Below are 8,932 nucleotides of genomic sequence, written 5' to 3'. Positions count from 1 at the left end.
GATATGGCGTTGGAAAGCTATGGAAAATGCGTAACTTTTTCGTATTGAAATGTTTTTCTAATTCCTTACGGTTTAAAAACGAATTTGAATACGGTAAAATTTGATTTCGAACGCGATTTCTTTAAAAGTTTGTCGAAATGAGGCAAATAATATACGATTGGAAAGATATCAAAAATACGAAACTTAGTCATGTTGAACATTTTCTCGAATTTGCAACTGTTGAAGAGTAATTTGGATTTACGATGAGACCCATCGTGTTGTTTTTCCGTCAGAAAAAACAGAGTACTTGTACTGATCTACGTGTGCGTTTGTACTGATGTATTCTTCGAAGAGTAATTTTGAAAGGTTCCGAAAAATAAGTACTTGAACTGATGTTTGCATGGATTTGTACTAAGCGTGTTTTCACTAACTAGACTTTGCTCTGTTTGGGTAATATTTTTGCTCATAAGTTTTCAACCGTTTATTGTATCGTCGCCCCCATACTTGCATGGTTTATATCATTGAACTGAATGATAGTTTTTTCAAAAAGCAAATGTTTTTATTCCTTTTTTGAACTAAACATTTTTTTACAACGATGTTCTGGACTTCTCTTCTGTTACGACTTGTACTTTTCCCGTTTGAATTGTAGGGTTGTTTTTTGCTTGAACTTTTATAAGTTGAATTTCTGTCATTTCTTTTATTCCGAATGGACCATCATTTTTAACTTGTACTGATCAATATATTTAATTCAACCATTTTTCCTTTGTAGAACGGACCATCATTTTTGTTTGTACGGATCAGTTGTAGAACTTGGACGTCAACGTCACAGAATTACACCTTGGACGGATCACCTTCTCCCATTTGGACTGACCACAAAAGTTGCATCAGGAAACTCACAAAAACAAGGACGATTACAACAAGATCGACGAGAATGTATGAACCATACCATTTTTAGCTCAATAAATACTATACACGGAACAAGCAGAACTTATTAAACAAGATGTTTTTAAAGTTTCTCATATTAACACTTTTTATAATACCAAACCAAATGGTTCACTTTTACCTCCTCTCTTTTAAAGTATTACAAACTGACGAACTAAAATAAAATGGTGAGCACAGTGCATTTTGTTACCACAATTGGTAATAGGGGCACAATCCATGTGAATTGTATAAAAGGTAAGTACCAGTAAAAATGGATTGATGGTGTTTTTATAGAGTTTGTAGTACCATCACAATCAAAGTTCGTACTGACATAAGTTCTGGTCGTGCTCCGGCCAGAAAAAGATACATAAGTACACTGCGGCCAAAGTATTACAAACTGAGAAACATAATCAGCCACCTCGCTAGAACAGAGCATCTCAGACGCCTCTACTCCTGTTGCTTTTCCTTGTGCAGGAAGGCTGTTGACGGATCACGCAGTGATGCAGGTGGCCATGGTAGCGACACGGGCAGTGACGCAGGTCTCCGAATTGATGGTCGCGACGAACTCGGCCACCCTGAAGCCACGGGGTTGGACTGAGTATGGCGCTGAAGTTGAGTAGAACATTTAGGAATTAGGATAAATAGGAAACAACAAAAAGGTGAAGAAACCGTGGAGTGAAATGAGTTATAGAAGACAGTATGCATTTTTCTCACTAAAACAAACTTCTGTTTGTGTGCAACTTCTGTACTTGCATATATTTTGGAGGGAGAAACACAGAAAATACAACCACATGGATCAACACATTTGGAGGGAGAAACTATAGACGTACATCACGGGGTAGCAAATAATATGAACTCTAGGCAGAACATTTTTTTAACTTCTTTTTGTATCTCGCAAACTGAAAATAAGAAGAAAGCAAATTAGAACACAAAGTAAGAAGAAAGTAGAGCACCAGTGCTTGTGCGGCATGGATCCGTCAACCCTTTTGCATCCTAGTTCCAGCCAGCATTAGCTAGCACCTCCTGGATCGAGCTGCAGTAGTGCAACACAACGCATCAGAGAGATAAAAAGGTGAGCAGCAGCATGTACAGGAAGGGGAGAAAGCAACTATAGCACACGAGCATCCACGGGCAGAGAGAGATGCAGCAACTTCTCTCCACTTGAGACTAAACTTATATAATTTTTATTGTTGAACTTTCAGATATCTTTACAAGAATTGCGTGGTTTTAGTGTTTTGCTTTTACCTCGTTGCTTCTCTGAACTTACAAAATAAACTTTGTTACATGCGCTCATTAACATAACCACACACACCTGTTGTGCTATAGAAATAACATGGAAACACAAAGTAAGCTGGACTTACGATTGGTAAATAGATGTACTGAAAAGCATTCAAAAGATGAACTAAAAACAATTGAAGCTCTTCAAAAGAATTCAGGAGAGATAACAAGAAACCAAAACGCGGGGGCGACATAGTTACTTGAACCGGGCCATAAGGACTAGAACCAAAACTATCACTACAAGTAGATTTTTTTTGTAGGTTTTTGGGAATGAGAATTCCTTTTTTTGCAATTATATAAAAAGTTTAAAAATGTGTACTACCCCATAACAAATGTTTATACTGCACATGTCCATAAATATTAGCTTTTTATTTGGCAACAAAGAAATATCAAAAAGGATATTTCATTTCTTATAAGTATATGAACAAACAGGTTGATAGCAGCAGGAATAGAACAAGTTCTTACCATCGGGGACCTTCCCACTTGCGCGATCTGACGTCCACTTGTGCGAGTAGAACCGACGGACACACCATCGGGGACCTGCCCACTGTGCGAGATCGAACTGAACCCGTTCGTGATGCCAAGGCCGACTAAACTTACGGTCTCTCGAGATCTGAATGGATTGTGTTACAAGTATACACAAAAATCCAAACGAGCTCATGTGAGTACATGTTAAAAAGATAATTGAGTTCATGTATATTAACTGGAGAAGTTCAAACAGAAACTTTTTTAAGAAAAATGCACTTTTTTGCTATAACAACTATAGTCGTCTTGCCATCCCTGTATATTTAACCGGTTAAAAGGATAATCAAGTTCATGTATATTAAGAGGAGAAGTTCAAAAAGAAACTTTTAATAACAACTACATTCATCTTGCCACCCATTCAGTTTTTGCTTTGACAAAATCCACACATTTAAAAAGTTTGTACTGGCGTGGGGAAGCCTCGGTTCTTTTGACAAAAACTCTCATGTTCTTTGACAGTTTCAATTTTGTCTGAACTTACTAGTTTCCCGGTTTTGAACTTATAGAATTTTATACCCCAAACTTCTACAGGTTTCTTTAATTTCTATGGAACAAAAAGCGAAGGAGTCTGGACTCAAGAATTATATGAAAGAGTGAAACCATAGTGTGAACTTATCTGAGGCTTTTGTCGAACGGAGGAGACGAGGTGATGCAGGAGCAAAACCCGACTCCTTGAATATACAGTAGTTGTGCTGTCAATACTTCTTTGAGTTTTGATTTCTGAACATTCCCAGTAGTAATACATGTACTGTGCGATACACAATTCTGTCATTGAGCAAGTTAGTTTAGAAAATCTGGAGATACTACATAACAATAGACAACACATAGTCCAAAGCATGCACGCGGGACAGGAATGCTCGTAATACCGCACATGAACGCACTGGAGAAGCACAACGAAGGTGGGCTGGACAAGCTCGAGGTCGTCCACTCCCAACTCTATTTTCCTTCTGTATTGGATAAATGATAATCAGTCTTGAACTGAACTAATATTAGATTTTAAACTGAACTTAAATAAGAAAATGAACAAAACTAAAATAAGAATTTGAATGGCACTACATCAAAGAAGTCGTGTTCTTATGTTATTCTGAAAAACTACATTTTCTTTACAAATTAGAAGAACTGATGTTTAACTTTCTGGGAACGGAGAACCCATAGCTGAACAGAGCTACAAAGTGGTTTCTGAAAGAAGTTATTAGAACACACCGTGATTACAAACACACATGTACATGAACTGATTATAAAAGATGAACACGACCTGACAACAAGGACACACATGAACTGACAACAAGAACATACCGGTCATTAACAGATTATAAATGGTGACAACACATCATATATAGCAGCTTGCGATGACAGCAGACTAGAACAATACAACTCGAAATTCTTCTAACATATGTACTAGAACTGCTAGAAAATCAGAATTCGTCCCCTAAGTAAACTAGTGATGTTGAATTCCATTTTTCCAGTTCCCTCTTAGACATGTACACAAACAAAAGAGTAGAGGTATTTAAAGTTCTGAACCGGACCTCTGTTGAAGCTTCGCGTGGGGTAGACAGGGGCGTCGTTGACACGCAAGATTGTGCGGGCGGTGTTGAACGGGAACTGGTGGCGGTGGTGAACGGCCTCGGGTGGCGAAGGTGAACAAAGGGGATGGTCGAATCCGGCGGGTGAAGGAGGCCAATACCTCCCGTGCAACGCGACGCGAGCTGGGGGGCAGGGGACCGGCGGCGCGAGCTGGGGGGCAGGGGAGCGCGGCGCCATCAACGGCCAAGGGAGGAGGGCGGTGGCGCGAGCGGCGCCCAGGGGAGTACGGCGGCGGCGCAGTGCTAGTGAAGATGGTGTTCTCCTTGTGTGTGTGCTCGACTTGGCCGGTTGTGCAGTGCTAGTGAAGATGGTGGGTGCGATTCTACTTGGACTGCCGTCAACCCTCGACTTGGACGGCTGCAAGCACCCGTGGTGGACAAGCTCTTGCTCGAGGGCTGAAACTTGGTCTAAAATCACAAAATTGACGAGAGGATAATGTACACAAACAGAATAGTAAGTTCAGAAAAAGGGTCAGAACTAAAGATCAAAAAAGGCAATTTTTAGTCCAGCGTACAAGTTTGGATAATGACAACGAAAATTTTAAAATAGTAAGTTCAAAATTTCTGCAGTCTATAAAATATAGTAAACCCAAAATTTTCTAACGAGTGCACTTGCGTGGAGTTCCCTAGTGAACTTCTAGGCTGACATTGGTTCTCCGATTTTCTTTACACAACCAACTTTCTGTTTTTTTATAAGCGAACTGAATGGAAAACTTGATGGTGCACTTCTGTATTTTATTCAAGGTGAACTGATTCACTTGCAAAGTTAACTTATTATGTTCCTTTTTCATACTGAACTGATGCGTGTTCACAAAATGAAAAGATTAAAGGTGTGAACATTCAGTACATTTCTACCTTCGCTAGTGCCGCACTAGAATTAACATAATAAGTTAAGCTATCAGTACTGATGAAATCTTCACCACAAAGGAAACCCATATGAATTACCACTTGCATAATTTAGCGAAATTGAACATCACGTCTGCTGTTGTTTTTGTAGAATGGACTTTGTGTTTCTTATGTACTTCAACAGTTAAAGGTTTTGAAAATTGCCACTGTCACATTTTCTATACTTGAACTCTTGTTAGACTAGGTATCTCCATTTCACAGAGAACACCATAAGATTTCACTCATTTTGTCAATATGGCAGGAAATTTCACATACTAGGAGCAGTAACATCACATGAGACAGAGTAATAGAAAGAGAGAGAGCTACTTTGTGTACACTTATTTTCTAAAATATATTTAAAAAGTTCACTCAATCTTCTACGGAACAGGGGAAGTTACTTTTGTAACATGGTATAAATGTTTTACTTAAACATATGTTGCACATCCTCACCTAATTGGATTAGAGATACGTTTTGTTACGGGGGGTTGCATATGGATGAACTGACTGGCCCATTTTTCTTGTACTGAAGCTTGTTTCCAGAAATTTAAGACATCACAAATCGAATGTCTTCACTGCATCCTTGTCACACATTTAAAACTGCTTTCAATGATATATCTCTTTTGCCTGAATCCCGGAAAAGTCGGAACGACCACCCGACAAACCAGGCGTGCGTGAAAACATGGAACAACTTTCAATGAGTTGCATGCACGCCACGTGTCCATCAGATGTGAACCGCCAGGGGCACCTGCGTAATTACGCTGTGCAGCCCTCTACCTTATAAATATCCACACCGCGCGGTCATTATCTTTTCTTCCACCTCGCCGCCTCGCTCAAACCCTAGCGCCTCCGCTAGCACGCGTCGACGCCGGAGACGAAGCGCTTAACTGCCGCGGCTTCTTCAACGCCGTCCTCACGCCGGCCGCGGACCTCGTCCTCTCCGCCGCCGCCGTAGGTGTCTTCCGCTGCCAAGTTAGGGCGCGGGAGATTGAACTGCTCGGCTTCTTTCTCTGCCTCGTCTAGCAGTTCGTCAGCGGTAATTAAATCTCACTTTTTACTATCTTTTTGATCCGTCAAATCCATCCACTTCAACCAAAAGTGATTTCTATACTTCCAAATCTGGATCTGTCTTTGTCTGCATCTCATATCATGCAAAGGATATTCACTTATGCTTCATAACTAGTTAGATTCCTCACTTGTACTTATTCATGGATTCGTATAAATCTGGAATCAACTCTCTTCAAATAAGTGAATGTCTTCGCTCTATGAGGTCAATGTCTTCAAACTGATTTATCTTTAAAATCTTCTGAGAATGCATATGACCTCTTCCCCTTCCCTCGCACCTCTAATGCTATCACAAGTACATGTCTGTGGGGGAATCCCTTGGTTCTCATAGTCTGCATTCATTTGCAGAGTTCTTACAACATCATACTCACTCCCCTGAAGCCAGTTCTTGTCTGACCAGTAGACGGAAGCCTTTCACTGTTCTGAAGTATATCAGTCTGAATATCATGGCCACTGAGAAGTCTGCTAGGAAAGGTGGCAGGCAGCGCCGTGGAAATACTGCTCTCGATCTGCCTCCGGATCTTATGAGATGTACAAGACTGATCGTGAGGAGAACTACAATCAGCGCAAGACCCGAATCCAATGGATTCGAAGATACTGGGCAGAACAGTGGTTCAAGTACAACTTTGTCACAGCTGAATATGCTGAGAAGAACGCCATCAAGCGCCCATGGGGCGATATTCTGTACAGGAATCTGCAGCCAAAGTCGAAGCGTGAAGCTATTGCTCAAGGTTTCTATCCGTGCATGGTCCGAGGACTGAAGCCTGAGAATGCCGACCCATCATCCTTATTATGGTGTCGTGACGACAATCTGTTCAAGCGCAACTACCAGTTCGCAAAGGAGTTAGCTGCGAAGAACAAGAGGGATCTTGGACTCAACTTCAACCCTGGTCCATTTGCTCCAAGACAGGATGGCACTCATGATGCCAATCCCAACGTCATCGGGCCCTTCACTAGCTTCGATGGGCTCCTCTCCCACACTGCTGCTCAGAGGGCCACAATGGCTCAATCATCTAATGACGCAGACTCCGAAGATGCTCCTGCACCACCGAAGTCAAAGAAGAAGAAGATAAAAGCTTCGAAGCCCTCTGCTGCACCAACTGCTTCAACTATGAAGCCATTGAAGATTGCACCTCCTGAACCCAGTGTGCAGTCTGAAGATCTATCTCGTGTGTCCAAGAGGACAAAGAAGACCAAGAAGCCCAAGAAGATTTCTGGGCATGATCTCACTCCTGCTGCTGTACTGCGCAACGAAGAAGACACCATTGATCTATCAAGTAATGAAGATCTTGGTGATGAGGCTCTAGAGATGCTGATCAAGAGCAAGCAAGAGGCGTAGATCTTCAATGATCTGCCCCTCTTTGATGTTGACATTCTGAACAATTTCATCGATGAATGGTTTGATGACCAGAGCATCAGTATTGATGACCCACAGCTGCCCGTGGACATAAGCGTCACGTTTCACGGAGCCATTGCAAATGAGTTGGCCTTGGCTCAGAAAACTGTCGAGCTCAAGAACAAGATTGATCATGAGAAGGCGCACTTCAAGAAGCACATGACCAAGCTCAGTGTGGCTGATGTGCAAATCTTCAAGAGGATGCTGCATGATCTAAAGGAAGAGTTCCACAAGAAGCGTGAAGAAGCCAAAGGCTCACGTGAGCGCATGAAGTATTATGCGCAGAAATGTGTTCAAGCCCATAATGAAGCAGAGAAATGAAAGGCTCTTGGGCGTCCTGGCATCCACCCCAGAATGGCTGCCAAGCAAAAGAAGAAGTCTGTTGAAGCCCAACCTGAAGCCCAACAACAGGAACAACCAAGCATAGTCTTCCCTGCCAGAATGACATGCTTGAAGCCAAAGGTTCCCTCAACAGCTTCAGAGATGAAGAAGACACGGCAAGCCGAAGCCGAAGCCAGAAAGAGGAAGCACAAGGATACTTCTGATGATGCTCCCTCCAAGAAGAAGTTGAAGACCAAGGCTTCAAAGTCTTCAACGAAAGAGTGTGCTGCTGCCACAGAGCCCCTCAATGTTGAACCCGTTTCAGTCGCTATTCCTGCCTCAACCAACCAAGAGCGTCGTCTTGTGATCCATGAGCCTACTTCCATAGAGGCTCATGCAAGTGAAGAAGTTCCAGCTGCTGATCCTAACACAGCTGAAGACATTGGTCACGAAGACAATGTAGATGATGATGTAGTCCTTCCTCAGCTCGAGCCCCAGTCAGTATCATCGCTTGCTCTTACGAGCAGTGAACTCATTAGCATTGGTCGTCCACTGACGCCAATTGCTCAAGACGACTCATGGGTGGAGCGACAACAACAAGAAACCCCTCTGCAAGATGAGACACCAAGAACACCACCACCTCAAGTCACCACTCCGGCGCTTGACGACGACAACTACATGGAACAGACCACTCCCTCTCCAAAGGCGTCGCCAGCGTTCCGCAGGCTTCGCAAGGGCCTCCGGCCACAGGTCTCCATGTCCACCATCCTAGAAGGAGAAGCGCAACACACTAGATCAGTAGCACGTCAAGTTTTTTCTGAAGCCAATCCTTCTACGACTTCCTCAGAGTTTGAAGCCAAGATTGCTGAAGACATTCTGGCTGCATCAGCCGATGAAGACAAAGAAGAAAGAGAAGAAGAAAGAGAAGACACACCCCCAGCAAGTGATCAAGTCATTCTCGATGAGAATGTGATTCTGCCCGACC

At 42.5% G+C, this 8,932-nt stretch overlaps 1 long non-coding RNA gene across 3 annotated transcripts; it reads right to left on the bottom strand.

The window, feature by feature from the left end:
• Positions 1 to 1,162: 1,162 nt before the first annotated feature.
• LOC109734565 (uncharacterized) lies at positions 1,163 to 4,688 on the bottom strand. 3 transcript variants are annotated; one of them, XR_005756826.3, is made up of 5 exons: positions 4,227 to 4,688; positions 3,572 to 3,647; positions 2,644 to 3,465; positions 1,854 to 1,933; positions 1,163 to 1,506 (listed from the first exon to the last, which is right to left on the bottom strand). It is a non-coding gene; the product is annotated as an uncharacterized lncRNA (long non-coding RNA). The 3 variants fall into 3 exon arrangements; XR_005756827.3 differs by having other exon boundaries at positions 3,567 to 3,647; positions 4,227 to 4,662; XR_005756828.3 differs by having other exon boundaries at positions 3,582 to 3,647; positions 4,227 to 4,561.
• Between the last annotated feature and the right edge of the window lie 4,244 nt (positions 4,689 to 8,932).

The sequence above is a fragment of the Aegilops tauschii genome, chromosome 5 (genome assembly GCF_002575655.3).
Source record: "Aegilops tauschii subsp. strangulata cultivar AL8/78 chromosome 5, Aet v6.0, whole genome shotgun sequence".
Taxonomy (NCBI): domain Eukaryota; kingdom Viridiplantae; phylum Streptophyta; class Magnoliopsida; order Poales; family Poaceae; genus Aegilops; species Aegilops tauschii.
This window is presented reverse-complemented; position numbering and strand designations above follow the sequence as displayed.